This window comes from Nasonia vitripennis, chromosome 4, assembly GCF_009193385.2.
Source record: "Nasonia vitripennis strain AsymCx chromosome 4, Nvit_psr_1.1, whole genome shotgun sequence".
Lineage (NCBI taxonomy): Eukaryota > Metazoa > Arthropoda > Insecta > Hymenoptera > Pteromalidae > Nasonia > Nasonia vitripennis.
In genome coordinates, this window is record NC_045760.1 from 20,363,338 (window position 1) to 20,388,868 (window position 25,531).

The 25,531-nt window shown below is 42.7% G+C and overlaps 1 protein-coding gene across 2 annotated transcripts in view; it reads left to right on the top strand.

The window, feature by feature from the left end:
• Positions 1-18,700: 18,700 nt before the first annotated feature.
• The window catches only part of LOC100120935 (diacylglycerol kinase eta), a 74,781-nt gene continuing 67,950 nt past the window's right edge, over positions 18,701-25,531 (top strand). For both annotated transcript variants that reach the window (XM_016988564.2, XM_032599163.1), the window contains exon 1: positions 18,701-19,149. The gene's annotated coding sequence lies outside the window, so the exon portion shown is untranslated. The remainder of the gene's footprint in view (positions 19,150-25,531) is intronic.

Sequence of the window (25,531 nt, forward strand, 5' to 3'; positions counted from 1 at the left end):
TGCGGTTTTAGATGGTTCAGTGGAATTTGTGGATCACGTCTTGTGATTGGTCTTCTGTTGTGTTCAGTTTCTGGCTTTGTTTTGTTGGGTGGAGTGTCATTTTCCTGTTGTTCACTATCTACGACATTATTAGCCTCTGTGGATACTTTACGCCTGTTTGCCAATTCTATGCTGTGATAGATCGATTCAGTTTCAGGTAGAGTAGGTTTTATCGGGTAATCAATAGAGTCAATATATCTGTCAATTTTCTTTTTCAAGATGCTGCACAAGTTAGAGTCATAAGTATGATGTTTTGTGTCTAACTTTGACTTGTATTTTGTGTTACTATAATGACAGTTAATGCACTTAGCATAATCTTTATCACAATTACACGTATTATGCTTCCCGGAACATTTCAAACACAGAAACTCATTTTGGCATTTCCTGGCACTGTGTCCAAATCTACCGCACTTGAAACACGGGCAAACGTTAACCAAATCATAGGCTTTGCATTGTTGATATCCAACAAAAACTTTGTTATTATTTTCTCTTATATGCTTGTAGATGTCAGCTGGGACTTCCATTATGACCGTACTCAAGCTATTATAATTATTTTTATACATATGTAGGACTTGTCCTCCCTTTTCAAAATAACTGAAGTTCCTTTCGTTTATGTCCTTTTCAATATCCTTGATGTCCATATTTGCGTGATTATCTATACCTACTATCTTAATTTTCGAGTTCATTTTTCATAACATCACATTTGTCCTCTAGTTTTTCCTTTAGTACTGTCTCTGTCAATACCGCACTATTCTCATTAAGACAGCTTATAATGACTTCTTCATTTTTATTTACGTAGATGTTCTTTGTTTGGATGTTTTTTTCAGCTGTTAGACATTCAATAACTGACTTCATAACATCTATATTACTGTTGTTGTTTTTTCTTACGGATATTTTAGGAATTTTTTTATGGATTGGTCTAGAGTACTTCATGGCATCTGAGTATGTAAGGACATTGTTGTCAGTTTTACTTCTGGTGTTTTGTAATTTTTCTTTTAGGAGGTCATTTTTCTCAGTTAATTCACTAACTAATCTCCTTAACAGCATGTTTTCCGTTTTCAGCAGTTCAAGATCACTTTCATCTATGGAATCAGTTTCTTGCAAGTCTTGAGTCTTGTTACTAGTTTCTGCCAGAAGGTCATTCCTCACATCTTCTGATTTTTTTAGTTTAATCTGTGCAATTAAAAGTGATACCGACTCACTCAGGACATCCTCATCAATTTTTGAGGTTATGTTCCGATCACTGTGTTCAGAGCATACTATAAGGTTATTACCAATGAATTTAAAGTTTTCATTCTTGTTCTTAAGGCAGCTAAGGTGATATGCCTCATCACAGATCACGCACACTGCTGTTGTTGCAGGTTTTTGTTTGCAACATGCAAAATTACTGCGACACTTGTCAGGAGGCTTGTTTCGGCCCGGCGCCATTTTGGCATGTGAGGACGTATGTGTTTTTTCAGCTTGTAATGCTTATCAAAATTTTCGAGAGAAAAGAAAGAAACCTTCCTTCCTTTTTCAATTTTCAAAACTCCCGCTCTAGCAGATTCCTGAGACACGCACCAAAATTACCATGGCCGATCAGTCATAGGTACCAACGTTTTTCCAGAGTCGATGGTGTTGCACTCTGGTGGCGAAAATTGGTACTAGACGCGCAGCGACGGTGACAACTGATCTCGCGCTCTTTAGAGAGAGATAGAGCTATATGTTTCTAACCTCAAAACATTTCTGAAGAAGACCTCGGTTCGGTGGAATTTGGAGCTGATGATCACAGAAACGTGATTTTCCTTTTTTCCTTTTTAGCGATGTTGAACACTGATGTTATGTCCTCCTGATGGAACAGCCATAAGTATCTTCGCCGTCAGCAGTCGTTCAGTGGTTGAGATGAGGTTATGTTATCGCCAGCTTGCGAAAAAAATCCTCCAGGCTCGTAAAACACACGAGAAGCCGTGATTTTTTTTAGCGCTAGCGTGCGAGTCGGTTAGAGGATCCTTCTCGCTGCGAATAATCACTCAATCGAGTGAGAAAACACATTAAAAAGATGTTAAACAGGCAGAGCGACTTGTTGATAATGTTAGACTTACCATAGACAGCCATTATGTATAAAAAGTTTATTAACCATTAAATAAAAGGATGAATTCTCTAACTGCGACTTTCAATAGTGATTGCTCACCTGTTTTTAAAAGTTCGAAATTTTCGTTATGGCCTATTCAAATAATTATTAATGAACTGCCTTTAGATGTTAGGACTAGTAAACCAGTTACGTGCGGGTTATGGTTCGGAAAAGATAAACCAAAAATGAATGTTTTTTTAAAACCCTTCGTAAAAAATCTGAACATATTGAGTAATGAAGGCATTTTAACTGATATTGATGGTGTAGAACATAGATTTTATGTATATCCTGTATGTTGCTGTGTAGATTCAGTAGCTCGTGCCCCGATGGCTGGTATGGTTCAATTTAATGCGTATTTTGGATGCCATTGGTGTTTAAATCCAGGGGTTTACGTACGTACTGATAAGAGTGGAAGTGTTAAATATGTTCTACTTCATGAAGTAGCCACAAGAAGGAGTGAAATTGATACTTTGCAACATATGCAACTTAGTAAAAATAAACAACAATCATAATATATATGTATGCCCCGTACCTAATTTGTATTACTATTAATATTAATTATACAAGATTGTAAATATAATGTAAAAGTATTCTTCTAATCCTACGCAATAGAATAGTGAATAAGATATAAACTGTATGTAATCAACCGAAAAATCTGTGATCTAACAAACATAATGACTTAATATGTGATACCTACATGTATTTTTAACTTGTGTAAAATAAATGCAAATATATCGATCAATCTAAAAAAAAAAAAATAACCTGCTATAAAGATTTCATATGAACCCATTATAAGTATTATCAAATTCTAAATCAGATATATAATGTCAATAAAAAAAACTCATTGAAAGTTGTTGCGATATATGATTTTATATTATTTTATCAAATAATTTTATCACACATTAAGATTAAACACGAAACATATGTTAAAATCATGTGTTAAAATTATATGTTAAAAACACATGTTAAAACAAATATACTAAACACATGTTTTACTTATTTTCTCTACTGAGAATACGAATATTTAAATCCATTAAATATTCTATAATTAAAAAAAAAATCATAATACATAGTTGTTGCGCTATACCATTAAATTATATGATTTTATCGTATGATTTTATCATATGGTAAGATGAAACATAAAAACACATGTTAAAATCATGTGTTTTCAGTATATGCTAAAAACATATACTAAAAACACATGTTTTTTTTTCAACTCGGCGGGATATATGGAAATGTCAAACTTCAAAGGAGAAGCCAAAAAAGGCTAGTTAACGGGCCCCACGGAAGTATTGCTTAACGATGGTACCTGTGGGGATACGGTGTCGGAGGGCCACTTGTGCAGCTTGCTCTGCTTACGCCACATAAAAAAAGAAACAAACACACACCATACACACACACACATACAAACACTCGAGAATCATGCGTGGCGTTGGTTGATACCACTGCAGCGTAGTTTGTCATCAGCCAATTAGCAAATTACGGCAGCACGTTTCTCGAATAATTGAATGACTAGCAAACATACGGTTTATCAAGAGCTGATGTGGCAGCTTATTTTTTTATTTAGATACTAAGAGATGAACGTAAATTGAAAGCTTTATAACGATGCAAATTTTCAAATCAAATATTTGATGGATTTCGACGTTTTCGAAGTTCCTGAGTCCGAAAAAGAGGTTTTAAAAAAAATGTATTTATATATGTATGTATGTACGTATGAGTCAACCAATTTGTTCCCCATTACAACTCTTGAACGGGTTAATATGATGAGTTACAATTTAGCATGTAATTCAACTATGATAGAGCATAATGTAAGAACTTAAAACTGATTAAATTTTGGAGATAATTGATTAACTCGTTTCGATTTTATTTATATATGATGATTTTTGAAAAATAAATTTTTTCTCGAATTTTGTCCCCACCATAACTCTGGAAAAGATTCATATAATAAGCTGTAATAGATTCGTATGATGTGTCTGACTTTAGAATATGAAAGCAAAAATTAGCTTCAAGGATTGTTTCTACGGGCATGTTTAATCAGATACATTATATCGAGCATATATCAAAGTATTATACATATCTCCCGAAAAAACTTTTTTCAAAAGTAAAAACCTTGGCCAGAAAAAGACTAATAAAAGTAGTGAAATCTCTAAGTATAAAAATGTCAAGTAAATGTTTTTTTGATGTACACATTAAACTCCGAAAATGCGAAAAACATTGTTTTTCAAGCAACTTTTCTCCCTCTCGCTCGCAACACGGCCTCGGAGTATAACTTCCAAAACGTCAAAAACTGTTAACCTACCGGGTGCAAGGGCCGTTATCTTGCATCAGAAGCTGAGAACTGATAGCATCTCATGCTAGGCACCGTCCCGCACTGGGCGCATCTCTCTTGTTACATTTGTCTCATGTCTGACAAAACACGTCTCGTTCTACTTAATCGTATGAGTTCGAGTTGCCAGATGTGAAGTCTTCGTGCTGCTTATCGTTTTCATAAAAATTAGAAGTGGGATTTGCTACCTATTTACACACTGTTTGGCATATGCAGATGGCGTCGAGGAACTATAATATAATACAGAGCACGGAGATATAAGGTTTGGTTTTATACGTATTTCGATAATACATCAGTAATATAGTTTGGGCCTTTTTATCAGATGTATAAGCTAACATTAGCAATTGGTATTATATTGTTATTCATATTACTTTAATTATTTCTTTTAACTATTTGTTTTAACATTAGAAAAATAGATAAAATCATACATAATTGTTTTATTCAATCTTGACGAAAGCTGAATAAGTTGATAAATAAACTGTCAACGATACACCATTAAGAAACAAATTACGACATTATTATCTCGGAGTATTATTTCAAGCGGCAAAAGAGAATGCTTAAAAATCATGTTTTGCACCACGTCTCATTAGAATTGTTTTTATTCGTAGATGAGCAGCATAAAGCGGGCTTGCCAGTCGAATGAACCTGAATTTCAATACCATGAGAAACGAGGCATATTCTTCGGCTTCCGCATTCAGCGAAACTTGCGCAACGGGAAAGCTCGTGCAACGCGAGGTAGTCTCGGAATCTGCGGCGAAATTTGTGTGTCAAGTGGATTCTCGAGCCGGAGTAGAATGATGAAATTTTGCAAGAAAAAGCGCGAGACCGCCAAGGGATGAGATCGATTATCCGATTCACTTTAAGCCGCCCAGCTACAAAAGCTCCTGCGTACAATTAAGTCGTGCAACTTGACCCTCTTCTCCGGCACTGTGCAGCAGTAGCATATTTTTCCTGCCGGATTTGCAGATGTCTTTGCAACGGAGCTTTGAAATTTCCAGCTGTCATTTGAAACGAGCTACTCTGGATATATATATATATATATATATATATATATATATATATATATATATATATACCCACACACACACACACACACACGCGACGATCGTCCTACATTTCTAAAAGCAAAGCGAGAAGAGTTTGGATCCATTGAGCTTGGTGACGCGCGACGAGACCCCACTTATACTTACGTAGTTAAAAGAGCGGGGTGTCATGAATCCCCACTCATACTTAAGGTACCTTCTCTATATAAAAAGCAGTGCTTTCCTGTGGTCTGCTGAACACGGCGGTCGATTCCGAAAACCAAATAGGGAAAAGTAGGTGATTTTATTCTCTTTCAAATGCAGCATTATAGCTGAATTGTTTGTAATAATAATGATTGAAAAAAAAACAGAAATATTACGATATACACAGACACACACGTTCATACGGACATATTCTAAAAAAACGTAATTCTAACTACAAACACTTCAAAACTTGATTCTAACGTATTTTTGATGAAGTCGAAAATTGAACTATTACAAAGTTTCCTCTAGGAGAAAGCAAAAGACATGATTGTAATCATTGAGGGGATATCCTAACAAGATTAAAGCGCATTCTTGTTATGTAATCACTTTCTTGATTTTTAAAAAGCACTTCTGCGTGTTTTTTCATTATACTGTGTCAATAATCGATGAAAGGTCATCGATTACAATTTTCCCAGTTTGATTTTTCATATTATAGTCGTTCGGTTGCATTGCATCGTAGTCTCACGAAAATAATTCGTTGACGCATAATGTGAACTATACTTGTATTCAAAATTTTTGGTCGTGTCTAGATCGCTCTAAAAGATTTCTGCTGTTCACATTCGACACACTTCCTATTCAAAAGATTTAATCAGTTCAATCTCACATCCAACGGCAGTAATTGAGTTTCTGACTTGCTCCGAGATTAAATTTCATTATTATCTTCCACAACATCCATCGTGATTATATCCTGAAAGCATAATTACTTGCGTGTAACGCGTCAGCCCCAGTTCCATCAAATTGATCGTAAAGCATATCTGTACACAACACGTATGCGCTCATATGCAGTAGCAGGAAATTGTTCCAAGCGGAGACGATGCTCGACATTTATATCAGGTATTGCTCGACTCCTCCTATATCTATATATACAGCTGCAGCGTGCAAACGAGCGTTGCTCCTCTGAGTAATGATCTTTGATGCGATATATGTACGTCGCGTCGCCTCGGATGTTGACGCTGTTTCCTGTGCCTGACTGAGCAGCAAGAGCCGGAGTACTATATGGCTCAACAGGGAGTTCGGTATTTGCGGCTGCGGCGCGGTCGAATGGCCACCCACCACAGCTATACAGAGCTGTGCAACCGAACTGATGCGGATCGCATTTAACCCTCGGTCTGATCGACGCTCACGAGAAATTAGGTAATCATAGAATGTTTTGATCATATGTTTCATTACCCTTGGCGTTATTCGTTCATGATACAAAATTATTTATGAATAATCTCCCCGAACGATGTAGAGGGTGCAGAAAAATGTTTAATTACGCACATATAGTATTTAATTTGACTTAAAAGCGTGCAGAGAAGAGTCTATTTATTCGAAGTAGCCGCTCGCACCGCGCGCGAATAAATTACGCGAGCTTGCCGTACGCGCGTCGTCTACATTTTTTTCGCCTCCATACACCGCTAGTGTACTTAATTTGGTGGCGGCGATGAAAAGCTCTCAGCTGTCGCTGTTACCGCGAGCGCCACACATCGCACTTCAAAGAAGAAGAAGGAGGCGACGTCGTATAGCCGCTGATGTGCTCTCATCTTGAAAGAGGAGACGCGGCGGTCTTCCATGAGCTGTATGCTGCGGCATAGACGACAAAGACGCTTCCATAATGGAAGGCGGTTTGGGCTACTCAACACACACTCTCTCTCTTTCTCAGCTTGAGCTATGCGACGCAGCGAGATGAGCAAGGCGCGTAACGTATAATACGGAATGATTGCTGAAAGCTCGGGCTTTTAGATCGTTTTCTGTACAGCGCCATTGTTGTATATCCACTGCAGTTGATTAGTAACAATACAACGACGATCAATCACGCTACGATAATGCAGAGTAAGGCGCGATTGAAATAAAATCTATACTCGTTAATACGCACCCAGTGGGAGAAATACGAAACAAAAGCTTGCTGCGAAATAATAAATGTATTCCTTCATTGTTCGTTTTTAAGTCCGCTTGCACTGAAGTCGCACCATTGTCTTACAAACAATGAGCCCTCCGAGGCCGCCGTCTTCTGCTCAGGCATCCGTTATTCTGAGCAACTTTACCTAAATAATTAGCAGTTGCCATTGTATGGCAAGCCGAATTCCTCGTAGATACTGGCATCGCCGATGTAGGTCAGAGTAGAAGCTCACCATACAGAGGATCTAGTTTGGCGTAGGCCTTTATCAGTAGCCGAGCAAAGTTCCGTAGAAAAAAAAGTAACTTTGTTTAGGCAAGCGAATTAAGTTATGATTCGGATAAAGAACGTGCTCATTATTCTGTGCTGTACAGTTGTTTTCGGAGTTGGGTGCAAGAACGTCATTGATCGCGTAACGAAATTTGTGGTTGAAAATTCGCGTGTGCGTCGAATTACACTAATATTGGATTCTTCCGATAAGGTTTCGATGAAATCTAGTCAAATCGCGCACGGGATTCTCGCAACGATTCCGTGCATAGTGATTGACGTAAAGTTGCTAAAATCAAACAAATCGGGCGATGGAAACGTCGGTAATACCAGAAGTTTGATCTCACACAGATTCGAACACAAAGCGGTAAAAATCTTGATCATCGACGATGTTGGTGAGATTGCGAAAGGAAGAAATTATTAAATAATTAATCGAACATTTCTTTTATTCATGGGATGCACTTTTTTCAGAGCGAGTAGAAGAATCGCTGATGGATTACGTTAATATTTTCATGAAATTTCCAGCTCAGGCTCCTCGTTCGAAGTGTATTATCATCGTTTTAAATCGAAACATCAGCATCGAATTCTCGAATGTTTTAAAATTCAGTTGGAACAAACAGTTTTTGTACATTACGATAATCGAGATTCATGTAAAAATCACGGCTGCTTTGCGACCGTCCTCGCGGATCAAAGAGTCCGACGTCAAAGTTCACGAATACAATCCTTTCAAAGATGTCTACACCTCGACGCCTTTCTCCGCCGAGATGCAGTTGTTTACAAACAAATTGCTGAATTTGCACGGCTATGAATTGAAGACGGGGTTCATCCAAGAAATTCCCCTAGTCATGTCGAAAGAAAACAGTCCGAACTTAATAGACGGTATTTATGGCATGGACAGTGGCTTCTCCAAAACTTTAGCGACGGCCATGAACTTCTCCATGATAGTCAAGACGAATTCGTCGAAATGCATGATCGCGTTGCTGCACAATAACAGCATAGACTTTGTCATTAACGTTTACTCCATTGTAGGCTATTCCAACAGAGGAGGGAGGACAGGAGAACGTTGAAGAGCATCTTCATGTACCCGTATGGGAATAACTTGATAGTCAAACAACGAGGCTATTACAAGTTCCAGATATCTTCTCACATCTTGAGCATCGCTATAATCGTCACGACTATAGCAGTCCTGAGCGCCTTGATATTCGTTCTGCCATTTGACCGCAAGACCTGGACCAGCTGCAACCTCGTGATGATACTTCTGGGCATAACGACTTCTCAGAATCCTCACAAGCTCAGCGAGAAGATCTTCTTTCTCTGCCTGGCCTTTGTATCGCTGACGCTGTCCGTGCAGCTCTGGAACGACCTGCTCAAAGTCTTTCTGACTCGGATGAGCTTTCGCGAGACGAAGACGTTGGCCGATGCAGTCGAGGCCGACGTCGTTCCTGCGTTGACGAGCGAGTTCATGAGTCTTTATTTTCCAGAAGACAAGATGCTGACAAAACTGGTGAACAAGTCCAAGACCATAGAGGCCGTCGAGGACACTTTCGGGTGCGTGCTGGATCTCCTGAGCAAAAATGAGAAGGTCAATGCTTGCGACGTCAATTACATCCTTGGGAAATTGAGTAAGATCGAATCGTGTATCAGCTTTAAATTATCGTTAATAAAATACATGTATTGCTTATTCCGTCGTATAATTAGTGGTCGACAGTTACTCGAACAAGGACAAAAAGTGGATCATTACTTTCGTGGAGGAACCTCTGACGGCGTGCTGGACTGCGATGCTGCTTGCCAATTCGTCGCCCTACTTGGAAAGGTTCAACGTGATTCTGCGTCGCATCCTCGAGTCAGGGCTGGTGGAATACTGGCACGATCGTCATCGAGCTTTGCATCATTTCAGATCGGCCTACGGTAATTTCTTCAAGAAGGAACTGGAAAAGTACGAGCAGTCAGAAAAATATAAAATCTCGGACCAAAAGAAAAGCAAACTCAGCAGGCACTTGATATTTCTCTTGATCTTTGGACACTTCGAAAGCTGCGTTGTGTTGATTGCCGAAATAGCTTGGTGGTACTTTAGACACGTTGTAATAACACCTTGAAAGTATAGATAACACATAATTTCGCAATCCTCGTACAATATTATAGGTGTATGAAACAGCTCGATTATTTTCTAAATGGCCGTCAATCTTGCAAGGTACTGCGCGCGGCGCATCGCGAGACCAAAATAGAAAAGACATGCGCTGGAGAAGAATGACGAGCTAATGTAGCGAGAGAACAGAGATAAGTTATACTTAGTGGATGTATTATGGAGCCGTCGTAGGTTCCGTCCTCCATCTTTTAGCTTCTAGAATAAAATACATCGTTGATTCATGCTGCGTTTTTTTTAAAGTAGCGGTTTTCCCGAGACTTTTTTCAATTCATTGAAAAATTAACTTTTCACTCGCATCAGTTCTTTTTCTTTGTGCAATGATAATCCGACCGACACATACAGGCCTGGACGTTCATTGCGTTCAACACTGTCTCCCACGCCGCTAGCTCTTGATACAAATTTTTTTGGGGCGGTTTATACGCATCCGAGTGAGCCGCGCGCTGAAGCCATCAAGAGCAATTCGATTATCCCCTTCTTCAGTCGCTCCTTTTCGCCTCCATAAAGGCAATCCGGGGTAACGATTGCTGCGTCCGACAGTTCGTCTGTCTGTCATTTTGAGTAAACTGCGCCTCCGTGTCTTTTTTCCCTCTGAACGAGTGAATGGACAGCAATTTCTTCGGCGAAAAAGAACGGACGACCTTGTCGCAACCGCGACAAGCTTCAAGCTAAAATGATTCGCTTGCGGCATTGACATAATATTCTCTCGAACGATCATGTGCGGCTAGTGCATTGAAATGCATATTATGTATTATTTTAACGATGATTAGAATCGATCATTTGGCATAGTATACGCTGCTAATACTTATGACATCCAATTACGTTATTAATATCCAATTACTCGCGTCGATGCTGGATTATTGCTCGCGGAATACTGAAACCGCATCAAAGAACCGCATCATATCGGTGGCTTTTAATTCTTTGGTCGACGCAATGACCAACCGATAAAATAGATCAAAGTATAATCTTCAAATAATCCTGCGCTCAAATCTAGATGTAAATGGCTTCATTATACACTGAGGAACAATATAGCTGCAGCTCATTTAGCGTCGCGCAATCTCTGTCTCATCCTCCCACTATTATTGGGTATAGAAGCCATGCGATACGAGACGTACTAATCACCTCTGTATACCTACATCTGCTGACTCCTATAGTGTTACATAATGCGCGTGTGTGTGTGTGTGTGTGTGAGAGAGAGAGAGAGAGAGAGAGAGAGAGAGAGGTCTTTATTTGCTAAAAGCAAAAAATAATACAAATTAGATCACAAAGACTGTGTCGCATACAGTCTAACAAAAAGAGATAATAAAATATGTAAAAATACCGTCACATAAAATCACATAAAATCACATTTCGTCATATTTAATTATCACATTAAACTTTTCTAATATTACGCTGTACATTTAAGGTTTGGTCATAGACCTATCTGTATTGTACGTTTGAAATCTAAAATACGTAATACTGAAAGAATTTCAATTCTCACGGTAGGGATGCTCAGTTCCGGGGGAACTCCCCTACTGGAGGGTCTTTGCTTGTGTTTATTGAACAATGAGGCCGGATACGAAGGTTCACCGATCCGGATTATTCTGTATAATAGAATGGCCTCAAAGTAGAGCCTTCTGGAATCAGTGCGAAGCCATTCTAGACTCCTCCGGTAAGGACTTATGTGTTCATCCCTCCTAACCCCGAAGATGAATCTCACACACGAATTGCTCAGTCTCCGTATCCGTATTCGTTGTTCGTTAGACGCGTCCAGGATAGTCACAGCACAGTAGTCGATGTGCGGTTGTATAAGTGTCTCAACTAGCCTTCTGCGGAGAGTCTCAGTGGTGCAGCCCCTGATAAACCGCAGGCTATACAGGGCTTTATTTACTTTTTTCGTGATAAAATCCACCTGCGTTTTCCAAGTAAGTTTGCTATCGAATACAACACCGAGACTCACGACCTTCTCAATGAATGGGACGATCACACAGAGAGTGAAAGAGAGAGAGAGAGAGAGAGAGAGAGAGAGAGAGAGAGAGAGAGGAGAGTCGCTTCATTTGAATTACACCGAGTGTGCAGAGAATGCAAATAGAAGGTTTGGGCTTCGTGATTCTATTCGTACTTGTAAGAGAGGAACCTTTATTGCTTGATATATTGTAAAGTAATAAGGGGATCTTTTGATTCCCAAGACTGTTGAACTAGCGCTTATGGGATGAGTTATTTTTGAAGGGTAAAAAATTCTTACTCTTTTATTGCGAGACTATGTTTAGAACAGCAAAGAGGATTTAAAGCTCCATTTTTTTCTCTTTTTCGCGATGTGACCTGAGAGAAGAAAAAATGAGCTACACCGGTATACGCGTGGATTACACTGGCACATTTAAAAAAATGCTTGATTTGGTCGCCAAATTATATGTACGAAAACGTACACGAACGTATGAACAAAATAAATGTTTAAAACCCAAAATTTTACGGATTATTCGTAGAAATTTTCAATATATACAGTTGTACGACAAAACCTTCATTTCTCGCCGTTATAATTAACTTAACTCGTAGTAACCTGATCGGACTTAGGGGACACCACCTAGGGGTGGGTCTGCCACGATTATTATTTTTCTTAGTTTCCCACATGTTCACACGTTCACCTACGCCTGCGTACATTTCTGCATAATGCCGTACAAAATGTTCAAATCTCAACCAAAACGTACGCGAACGCACGTGAACATCGTAAAAAAATTTTGCAGCAGCGACCCGTAATATAATAAAGCGTAAGATTTGAATTTCCATTCGAGCAGCAACAAAATATGTGTTTTTCAGCCGCATATAATTTCTTAAATATAAACGACGACCACGTCATTAAAATCAATACACATATATCGATTTATTAAAATCCATACTCCTGCCTACAACGCGCTGAAATTGCTCAAAGAAAACGAAGCAAATAACTCAGAGGATAAACAATGCGTTAACGCGCGTCAACGATACGCAGCGGATAATTTATTACGCTTGCAGCCATCATTCAACGAATAAAGTAGTAATTTTCCATTTAACATGCAAATAAGATCGTACGGCGCGTGAAATGTTGCCTCAGATTCTCTCTCTCTCTCTCTCTCTCTCTCTCTCTCTCTCTCTCTCTCTCTCTCTCTCTCTCTCTCTATCTCTCCTCAATCCCCATCAGAAAGCAGATAAGGTAAACAAAGGAGTGCCGAGGACGGGGAACAGGTGAAAGGAGAAAAAAATTGCAGAACTTTGAGCAGAAGATAAGGGATGACGATTCAGCGCGACGACGGACAGTAAGAGCACAACATCCGTCTAGTAAATGCAGTCTCTAGTCAAGGACAGAAGACGAGGAAGCGCTGAACTGTTCTGCACAGCTAAACGCGCTTTTTCAAGTAGGTGGATAGAAAACTGTGGAAAAGAAGAAGAATTTCAGAAAGTACTATTCAAACTATTGTTTTTTATATTGTCTAACAAATTCGTGGAAGTTTATGTACCAAAATGTGACATGATGTGTACGTATAGCGAAAACGCGATAAAGAAACATCGCAACTTTCAGTAGATAAGCTTGTGGAATAGTCGGACATCTCATATGTACGACTATATCGTCGCTCCTAACAAAAACTAATTACATTACGTTCTTTTGCATCGAAGACTACTACATTACGTTAATTTGTGTCAAATGTACTAATCTTTGTTGAGAAATTCAAATGTACATTATTATATATAGTCTTTGTTGACAGCGACGATTATAGCAAGTTATAGACACGATCCATATCGTTGTGACGTACCAACAAACTGAAAGAAACTTAGCGTCGTGTCGCAGCTTTTTGTGCCACATGTTGCCGAGCGGTTTACACTCGTGAACGGGCTATAAGCGTGGCTGGGAGGAAGCAAGCGGGGCCTTGTTCTGACACCTACAGATGTATGAGAAAGAGTAATAATTTTTAAGAATGTAAATTCTTTCCTTAGTAGTTTTAGATGCTCTAGTTGTAAAAACAGGTATCGTATTTATACGCATTATAAATACGATATATATATAGTCGTATTTGCAATAAATTGTAATATTGATATGTTTATAAAACTTAACTGCTTATTTAAAAACTCGCCTTCGTAGCGCTAACGCGCCACTTGATTTACTTGTAAATCGATCACACTTAATATTGGAATATTATTTGATTGTTTGAGTATTTTTAATATAATTCAGTAAAGAAATTATTCAGTAAAGAAACTTATTTTCTATGTGCGCGCTTCGGTAGAATATAATGATTAAGGCTACGAACGATTCTTATGACTGATCTCAGCAGAATGCACCGCGCGATTGCCATCGATCCGTTTTCAATAAGTTTGGGTTTTCCATATTTGGGATGTCAGATAATAAATTAGACAATTTTTGGCGTTCCGGGAATGGTGTTTTAAAATTGATAGAGTCGTCGTGGTTCAAGACATGTGCAGCGCAATGCCTCATCTAAACTAGATCACTTGCCTAAAATTGAACTTAGACCGGTGAATAATTTATGACGTAGTGGGACTTGATCGCACGTATCATTATTGTTTTATGTATATACATTAATTATTGTTATAGGGATCGGCGGTTGCGGCGTTAGCTAAGCGCTAACGACTAAATTAAATAGGTGTTGTTTTGTATTACATCGTTATAAATTCTAATCGGGCAAGGCATGAAAATCTATATTTTTCTTCAATATACAACACTGAATAAACTCCGGACAAGAGCTGTCATCGATCAGGCATATATCATGCAAAAAGTGGGAGCTACTTACTCCGTCCTCCCAGTCAGACTTTGGTACACGCGACGTGCCACTGTGGTTCTCTCGCGGTTTAATAGGGGCGCTATATATTGTTGCTACTTTATATTAATGATTCAAACTGCAATCAAAAGTGGAGAGCTCCAGCTTTGGGACAACTGCATTTCCAGCTCCCGTATACCGAAGTTTTTTCAGTAAAGCAACGAAGATATAGTTAAATACACACTTTTTACACCTTATTTAATCAGAAAGAAAACAGGCATAGACATGCAGGGCAGACTCCTGGAGGTGCGCCGTCATAAATGGCTTTTGTTTTTCCGCTCGTGGGACCCGGCAGTAACGGCGCTCATAAAACGCGCCTATAACTAATAAGCTGAGGTAACGGACGGCCTCGTTATGCCCCCAAACAACTGCAAACATACTTATACCTATGATTATCGGAATTTTTATCATCGATCAATCAATTTATTAAATCAACGCTCATCGCCATGAACGTGTTTAATTGCCGCGATAGCAATTATTCAATTGATAATTGGCGCATATCAACCGTTCGCAAACGCTGGTAAAATTCAATTCCCAACAGCTGATACCTTCGAATAGACTGTGTAACTCGGCACTTTCGTCCGATAAGAGATCCGATTCGAAAACAAGGCATTAACTGGCCATTTGAAACGATAACATCGCGGCGAGGGGTCGAAGCAAACACGACGATGCGGCAATCGACAGGCGGGAAAAAAGTTGAGTCGAACGCGTCCGAGCAAATAGAGGCGCAAAACAGTGGCAAAGGGAGAAAAGGAAAAACAGCGCTTCTTCTCTTTCAAATGGCTATCGGTCTACACGTAAGTCAAAGAGAAAACATCAACTCGCCGGTTTTCCTCTCAAAGCTCGACAGGGCGGAAGGAAACACACAGCGCGCCTGCTTCAAAGTGCGTATAAAATAAATCGAGCCAAGTTTTTGCGCCTCGCGCTGTATGCGCGATTGATCTTTTAATTTATCGGTTTTCGCCGGAGTTGCCCGCCGACGCCCGCTTTTGTGTTTGCATAGCCGCTCGCGGTCCGCGCCTCGGTGTGCTTATCCTCACGACCCAATTAAATTAAGCGAATTTACGACGAGATAAATATCGCGCGCGCACGCGCGCGGAAGATGAGCTGGCGAGGGTACACAAACTCCTTCCACCTTTCTGTTTTTTGCGGGCTATCGATCGCGCTAACATACTCGTCCGATCGAGAGAGGAAATCAATGAGCGTACGCTTTGTCAGACCTGATCCGCGTTTTCTTCAAAACTCGTGCCAGGAATGAGCGTGTAAAAAAGAATCCGCTCTCTCGGCTTCGTTTCGATAAATCTGCGCGGGCGCCAGCAGTTGAGAACTCCCATCCATAATCCGACTTTTGCCGCGCCCTCTCTGCACCACAGGTTCAACAACCACCGGAGTTTCCCCCGCTACATGTGCGCAGCATCCCACGCATCTCTCCGCTCGGCCAAGTGGACGTGTAACACACGATCGGGACACATTTGCCCGAAGTGCAGTCGGAATTTAAAGATGCTGGTGTAGCGGAGGCTTCATCGATCACAAAGTAGCAGTTACTGGCCGTCGTTGCTGCTGATTTCGTGGAAATTTTCCATTGACCACAGGCTACCGAGAGGCTGAGCTTTTCAGGAACTTTCTGCACGTGTCTCTGCAGATTCCATTCGCGCTGCTTTATCCTCGATGCGCTGTATGAAATTGCTTGCTTGAATGGGTCGGGAGAATTTGAACGACCGTAAAAAACATGTAATACAAGGAAGTGCATGTATGAGTTGAATCATCGCGTGTGGGGGCGATACGCCCAGTACGGATAGCTACTTAGCGTTTTAAGCGCACGTAATTATAGCTCAACTCTGGTGAAGTGCCACAGTTTTCACTTTTTATGTGGATTATTGAAAAAACCGAGTTAAATTTAAACTTTGAGCTTATACGTACAGCGAAGTAATGTGAAAAGCATAACCAACTCTGAACTTCTTGCGTATATAGCTCAAGTTTCAAAGTACTTTTTCAGAACAACCGTGAACTCCATTGTGATTGAGTAGCCAAGCCGGGAAAAATATCTTTCGGTTGCAACAGAAAAGTGAAAATCAAATCTCTCTGTACATGTCAAAAGCAAGTGCCGCAATCTCGTGTCAGAAGTATGCTATAGAAACTAGTGACAGTCCCGTACAGGACATTTCTATCTAGCTATCCCTTTTCGGGGTCGGCAACCTCGCCCCGAATAATCCGCTCTCGACTGTATATTATACGTGTTTAGAAATTTTAATCGATTTGGCCTTTTTCAGAATCGCCTCTCCGACCACGATGTCTCCTTAAACACCTATTTAGATCGATATAGCGATCGCATAAGCCGCGCGCGCGCGCGCACACACACACACACAAAGGAGCATCGAGAGGGAAATCCGAGCGAAGACAGATAAGGGCTCGCTCGTCGGGCGAGTATAATAGGAGGGGGAAACGAGCCGGTGGGGAGAAGAGGAGATAAGACGCAGCTCTTATACGATGCAAATCGAGTTTTTTATCATAAACCGCGTCGTAGGTACTTTCGATGAGCGTATTTCTGTCGCATTAGAGTCGAACGTTCTGAACAACATATTTATAGAACATCTCGACAATCTTATCAACGCGTACGTAACGTGCAGCAGCTATACCAACGGAGCTGACGTGCGGCAAACATCCGCGCGGGAGACAAAAGCGAGAAAGAGGAAAGAAGCGTCAGTGTGTACGGACAAAGGGTCGGAACACGGGTCCGCCCCTTTCTCGTTGTCCGCGCGCGAGTCTGCGATGTGCCGCACGAGAAGAGGAAAATTTTGTCACGCGCTTGTGACGTACGCGGGAGAGCAGTTATAGCAGCAGCAGCGCCAACCCTCGTGTTTACAACTTCTCGGATTTATTCCTTTAATTACGCCCGAGCACACGAAACAGAGAGATGTTATCGCGTTTTCGAGTGTTATGGTCCTCTGCCTATGTAAGTGTTGGCTCTGGTAATATACACACACCACCGCCGCAATCGCACCTGACAGTTGAGGAGAGACGAGCATCCGAAGAGCGAGAGAGATGAAACGCGTCAGATAAGAGGTCGATTCGAGTTTTCGGGCGCATACGAAAGGTGGGGAAGAAAAAGCTCTCGGTTTTTTAGGGCAAAGCTTCCGCGTGCGGATGGGTTCGATCGCAGTCGTGCACGCGAAATAACGAGATACCTACTTAAATATTTCGCGAATGTACTAAAGCGCGCGATGCGCATGGGTGGATCGCATTAATTTCTGCATGACGGCTTTCCACGCGAGGGAAGAACTTTTAAACTTTAATTACGAAATTGCTAACTCCGCACTTGCGCTTCCGTCCATCTTTCGAGTCTCGCATTTATCAGTATTGTTACATGATCTTTTTCGGAAAATACGTTCACCTCGAAAACTCGAGCAGGCGAAAGGAAGCGCTCATGCGCACAGAAACTGCCAGCTGTTTTGAAGAGGCTGGGAAGAACGCGATTCAACGAGTAAAATGTGAAAGGGATCGGCCTTTTTCGTATTTCGGACGAACCGGACACCATCTCAACCCAAACTTCTCGTCGGTCGCGCAAAAAGACGAACGAGCGGCTATGATCCCGTGGAAAGTGGGCAATAGAAGAAATCCGGTCGATAATCCCGTCGGGCCGGGCGCAGAGGAGCGAAAGTCATCTCATAACCCGCACCGCGTCAGAGCGACATAGAACACAGTCTCTCCTCTTACCTGCGCAAGCTGAACCTACACAGGCACATCGAGTACATCCCCTGGAGTTCGAGGAGGCGGGCGTGTAACGAGAGCGCAGCTGACCCCCACTAGCGCGTCGTCGGCGTCGATCTAGGAGGGGGGATGTTCTCTCTCGCGTGCGCGCCCCGAGCCGAGCGAGCCGCGTCAGTCGGATCAGAGAGGTCTGCCGCGCCTGGCGCACGAAACTCCCTCTTTCCCTTGGTCGGCCGACGAAGACTCAATGAGACAGTTCGCGGGGAAAGGAACCTGCCTCTGCACCCGAGTCCACTCAGCTCCCTGCACTCTGCAGCCCGAGTTGACCTTCCGCTTAGGGAACTACTCCGTAACTCGCCGAGAGACGAGGGACAATCATCGATTATAAGAGCGGCTTCGCGCTTCTTCCCGTGTAAATAAGAAGACGAGAGCCAAGCGAGAAGCAGCAGCAGCAGCAGTAGCAGCAGCAGCAGCAGCAGCAGCAACAGCAACAGTAGAGCGGTCGACAATCATTCAACGAAGCGGCTAAGTAGAAAGTCGCGTAGTACGTCGGACTGGAGGATAAGAGAGAGAAAGAGCACCTATTCGCACTCCCTCGTGGGGATTCCCGCCGGTGAGTACACGCACGTGTCGGGGAGACTCTCCTCTCTATAATCGTTATACAGACGCTGGCGCGGCGCGCGCTGCAGGCGCCGCTTCGTGCACCTCTATATAGAACCGCGTAATGCATACTTGTACCCGCGTTGTATAAACAAGCCGCGGCCGCGTGTACCGAGGATCGATGCTCGCGGCGCAACTGTTTTCCATTGTTTCGAGCACGCAGCAGCTGGACTTGTCCACGTGGCCTTCTTCGTCTGCCCCACGCTGTTTGTATTGTGTGTATCCGGAAACGTGTATCGACATTCCTCGTTACACGCGCCGCGGGCCTGTGGATTTTTCCTTATCGAGGCGTCATGATGGACAATTAATTTTAGAACGATTGAATTTAGCAGCGCGTATCGTCGTTTTTTCGCGGAGTAATGGACGATTTTTCAAAGGTACGCGCGCCGAGGGCGGCGGAGACGCCAGACCCCAAATTGCTTTTTCGTATGCCATAGGGAGGGGGGGGGGGCTCTCAATTCTTCCCTTATATCCCCGACGAGAATAAAAGATTCGTCGAACTCATAAAAATACCTTCGTCCCGAGGACACCCTCTTCTCTCTCTCTCTCTCTCTCTCTCTCTCTCTCTCTCTCTCTCTCTCTCTCTCTCCCTCTCTTTCCTGACTGCCCGACGGCGGCAGCGTATACATCTATACACGTATGGCTGTATGGTCGGAGCGTGTAATCGATGATTTACAATCGCATAAAATTTCGAGCAGATTTCCCTCTGTGGAACAAGTGGGTATAGTATAGTATAGCAGTAAGGCGGCGGCCCTGGCAAATTCATTCCCATTCCCGATGCGTGTCGCGACTATTAAGCTCACTGCTTTATGGGAACTTGCGTAATTTGCCCCGAGGATACAGTGTATGGCTTTTCGTTTTTATCATATACTAGCGAAAAATAATAAGCTCGCCTTTAGCGTGAGTTTTACGCTTCTTAGGAAACCCCCGTCCCTGGAAAAATGAACTAAGCCTTTATACAGCTTCCCAGGGGGAGCTTTCCAAGTATCGCTGCTTCTGTAAAAAGAAGCCGCCCGCACCTGAATTGAAAAAAAAGGAAGAACCCGCCTAGTCGGCCAATCCTTCACTCCCGAAAGAAAGAAAAGCTCGAAACAACGTAACGTAAAAACGCTCCGCGCCTCGTTTTTCGCACGTATACGATCTCGAGAATTCGTTTCCCGCGTGCAGTCAGCCAGACGAAGACGAAGAAGAAGAGGCTGTTCTGGAGCACACTGGGTAGACAGCTGGCTGTATGGAAGCAGTATATAGCAGCGCGAATTGACGTCATCAGTGGCCGTTTCTGACATTAAGCGCGCGAAACTCTCTTTTTTACGCGCCGCTCTTTATCTTTCGATGCTATACACCTACTCTGGCGCTTTTTGCCAGACACGCAGTTGTAAGGAGCCTTTGTGCAGCGACGAGCGAGGGGTCGACGAGTTTTATTGCGTCGTTTCCTATCACTTTTGCGCAATTTCTTTTTTTTTTCTCTTTCGAATTGGATTCTTTGGACAGTATATTATATGGATGTGCGTTTCGATTTTCGAAATTCCAGCGCTAGGCAGTCGTTGTTCCATTCGAGTCGATTTTGCTTAAATCATGGCCCAACTTTGGAAAGAACGCGATTAATACAATAACGCGACGAGAAAGGCGTAATGATATTACTCGGCCGAACGACTTCATCTCGAAGAGGGCTGGAATAAAATTTAACGACGTTTCGCTCGTGACGAGGGCGCGCTGTCTAGGTCGGGGCAAAATTAAGTGACCCGCATATTGGGCCGTTTCTAATATTACCTATTTTGACGGCCTCGCTGTGCTCTAAATACACACGGGGACGTCATAATAGGCGAAATAATTACACAAAGTGTTTTCCGATAGAAGCCGTCTTTCGAGGGTTGGAAAGGGGCGTGCACTTATTAATTAAAATTCTTTTTTTTTTAAATTTAACAAATCTACTTGAAAATGTGCGAAGAATTCAGATTGCGCATGACGTTTTACGCTACTCGGAATGCAACAACTTTGTTTTTCAAGGTCCTCTGGATAATTGCGTAAGTGTACCTTTCGGTTCGCACAACGTCGTGTTATTGTGGTCATCGGTTCTCACGTTGTGTTATTGTGTTAGGTGATAAACGCCTGTGATGCAAGCCATTGTGTACAAAGGACAAATCGTTGTACGATACGGTCGAGAACGTATGCAAGCAATCAGTCGCGTGCGACACTCCAACAAGTAGGGCCATAAAGTCCCCGACGAGGCGGCCAAGCAGTCAAGGCGTCCGCCAAGTTGGGTCTTTTTCAGCTATACACGACGTAGGGATAGTTTTAGTCGCTCAAGTGTGGCCCAACGTTGTATACGTAACCGCGCGCTCCTGTACAGACTTCATCCGAAATTTAGACCATATTTAGTGCTCGGCATAACTTCTATATCAATCCGACAGTATGATTTTTTCGTCCTTTTCGATTGTCCATTTCAGTATTATTGGTGTAAAAAGTTTCGAATTTCCAATATATAAATGATTCTTGATTAACAAAGCTGACGTAAATAACGATTTCAATTATGTTTATTGTGAAGCTTTACGCGCGCTCGAGCGCAAACGCACCCACCTGCTCGGATCACTCGTTCGTTGCCGAATAACACAGTTCTGGCTACATTCGGTTAAAAATAAAACAGCCCGACGCTATGGGAATAATCCGAACTGCCCATTGAGGTGGAAAACGCGCTGTCGATCGAGCCGAACGAAAGTGGTTCAGTTAAACTGATTAACGTTTTTCTCTATTTCTCTTTTATTATAGCTCGATGAGCTTAGAAAAAACAGAAACATCCATAGCGAATATACGCGTTTTAGCGTAATGAGAGACTGACCCGCGTGCAAAAGAATTTTAATTAAGACAGTCAGCTCCCTCCCCCCCCCTCTCTCTCTCTCTACCTCTACTTTGTTATTAATCCCCTGTCTCCGGGTTAATTCTCCTCCTGACGGACGCCTGTGGATTTAAGACTTATATAGCGGGTCAGCCCCCCGGCAATATCCGCGCTAGCCTCTAATACGCGTGATGTCTCGATGTGACGTGATTGTGGGGGCAGAGGCAGTACACCTATACACAGCAGCTCTAATCGCTGGTCGCGCGATTTCCGGCGATTCCAGGAGCGGCAATATAGTCTCCCGACGGATTTGAATATCACGAGGAAAGTGAGACAGCTCGGCCTTTGAGCTCGCGTTTCGCCGTATTGATCTTTTATTTTCGGGTCAAGCGGAAGTTATTTTCGAATACTTTGCTTAAATAACTCGCCGACTTTTGCACAACGCTTTTTCGGCAGTTCTCTCGGATGTCCAATCCGTCTGATGCATCAGAGCTGTTTTCATCGAGTATCGCCACGAGGGTGATTTCGGGGCGAGAGGCATTAATGCACATTCGGTTTTTTTTTCGGAAAACGACAAATCCTTCTCAAGCCAATGCGCTTGCAGAGCTTAAAAAACATTTTCCCGGGAGCGGCTCTTTTCTCCTTCTCAATAAGCCTCGACCTACATTTTTTTCAGTTATTTTTGCGCTGCAGCGTAGAATGAAGCTGGTTGAGTAGAGTTAGATTTGATCTGGACTGTAAAGCTTCTTTTATACAGGCTCTTTGCGACGAAAAGCAAGAATCACAGTAGATGATTTCTGTAATGCTCGCGATGCTTCTTTCCTCGGGTTCCTGGCTTTAGAGAAGTTGTCGCCGAGTTTCTTAATTCAAACGTATTGGGCGCGTTCGACCTAACGCTGCCTTGTACCACTTGATCAATGCGATTCTATGCCGTTTCTATTGTGTCGGCGCAACACGAACTGTAGCGTGAAAAAGCGCGAGCAGGAGCAATTTGAAAAAAATAACAAGGCCGTACAATCCAGTTTAGTCCCGGTACCCGCACGGCGATAGAGAAGTCGCCCGTCGGTGTATATAGCTGTACAGCGTAACGCCGAATCGTCCAATTTCGCTCAGCATTGTCCTCTGTCGCGCGCGTTCGTCTCTCCCGCAGTTCATTTTTCTTTCTCTCCTTCTCGCGGATGCACGCCTGCGGCTCCTTAATCACGCGTCCGGAGCCGCTATACCACAGTCGCACACAATGTGGACGGAGAACAATGGGAGACGAGGCTGGACGACACCCCCGGCCCTAATGGCGTAATTAATTTCCAAAACGACGAGGATGTGGCTCTCTGCATTCCGAGGCAACGCGAGAACCCTTCTGATGGATGCTGGATTTAGGGGTTTCTTCGGGCTTTGTCCGACTTGATAAGGGTGATTAGTTTTTGACGTTCCGAAGGGATGACTATGCGCAGTTCGCTTCGAAGCGTAACTGGGTTATATTATTATAATATACGCTCGAGCTTCCGACGCAATCGTTGATTAAAAGTGCAAAACCGGATGCGTAATAACGCGACGTGACAAAGTCAAATACGACGAAATTTTTTCATATACAGCCGCTCATAATGGGATTTCCCTGGCGGGAGATTACGTCACCGCGGCCTGTGAACTTTTCGTCCCACAGGGGCTGGCGAAAAGTTTTCCTAATCGGATGAAAACGGGCGAGCGCTGCCGCGCTAATTTGATCATCGGTCGGACCGAATAGCGAGGCTCGGCGAAAAATGTTCGTCGCTCCTCGCAAGTACGCCATTGTGCAAGTTATTCCGAGCGGTCACCGTATTATACTAATCGATGTCTCCGGAGCAGACGCTTAGAATTCTCGCGTCAATTTTTCATGTCAGCTAGATGGCATATCGTCGATCTATGAGTTAAAAAACGACGCCCCATTTCGCAGTTGGACTTTTCGAAGTTATGGAATTTCATTCATCGTGTTTTTTCTTTTATTGCGCCCGACTCTTTTTAGCCGGTATACACGTATACACCTTATTGAGATAAATGGCCTCGACTGCGGCCTGCATTATTCAGCAACATTTTGCAAATTCACGGCGCAGGTAGAAAAGCCCCGGGAGTTTTCCCGAGCGAGCGAGCTTTTTTATTTTTCATACGCATATACCCAAACGTAAATTACACCGCCGACACGAGGCTTCTACGCACTTGGCTACATGCATTAGCAAAAAGCTGTATACTTATACCTATATGAGCAATTCTACTAAAAATCAACCCTAATTATTGTCATCATCCGGCTTGATAAACATTCATACTCCCACTTTACAATCTGAAAAAAAATCCTTTTCAGATGGCGTAAAATCCACTCCAAAAAACGTACATTTGATACCGAATTTTCAACGATTTTTCATACAATTGAAGCTTTCCCGGACTCAGCTGCCGATTATAGAGTCAAAGAACGAATGTTTGTCAAGCCTGGTATAAATTATACCCAGTGCGTGTAAGCTGTTTAGCTGCCCTTTCACTTTTTACACGTCAGCTAACTAGCCCAAAATACTTCTTTACGCCAGTCACGCGAGGAGGAGCGCGCATTTCTCAAAACACGATGATTTGTCGTCGACACGTATAATTTTTCCTTTTTATGTATTTTCCATGGAGTAGGAATTGCATGCGTGAAATCATGGAGATTCGCGGCAGCTTTAATCTCGGCCTCGGCGCATCTACCTAACAATTGCGACCTAGCGTAGCGAGGATTCTGACGCGCTACATTCGCTCTCTATACATCAGTAATGCGTTTTATTAAATTTTTTCATCTCAAAAGGCAGCCTCATTCATCGTCAGCCGGCGTGAGATATATTTCGCTCGGAATCGCGATTTTGAATTTCGACGCGATCTGTTTGGAGTGGAGAGAATCGACGGTTGTTTGGAAATTCATGACTTTTCAATTTCATGAATAAGGGATCAGCGAGATTGGCATATAGGTGCCAACTGCGGCAAACTATGGGCTAGGGGCTATTGAAGAGTTCAAACACCGCGCGTCAACGTATCGCGCCATTATTACAGCGGATTGTACGATACATCGGCATTTAAAGCACCGCGCAGAAAGTCTCTCTGCGCGACGACACGTTATAAAAAGGAGCGAATTTAAATTACTCGGTATATGTATTTTAAGTACTCGACGTCCACGAGCATCGGCAAACCGAAATCAAGGTTCAAAGTCACAGCTCGGCGCGGCGGAGCAGTAGCCAATTGGGAATCGGGGGGCGATCCATCTCCTTAAGCCGCTATCATTGAGATCTCTGGCGGTGGCTATTACGGAGAACCGAACACGGCGCGCCCTGCCTCCTAATGAAGGGGACTGCTTACGACAGCGGCCCTTTCGAGTCGCGGCTCCGATAGTTTATCTTGCCGAGGATGTGGCCGAGTCCGCGAGGAGCAAGAGAAACAAGAGAACAAGGGATGTGTCTAGGGATTCGCGTGGGCGGTCGCTCCAAGCTTTAATGGCCCGAGAATCTTTTAT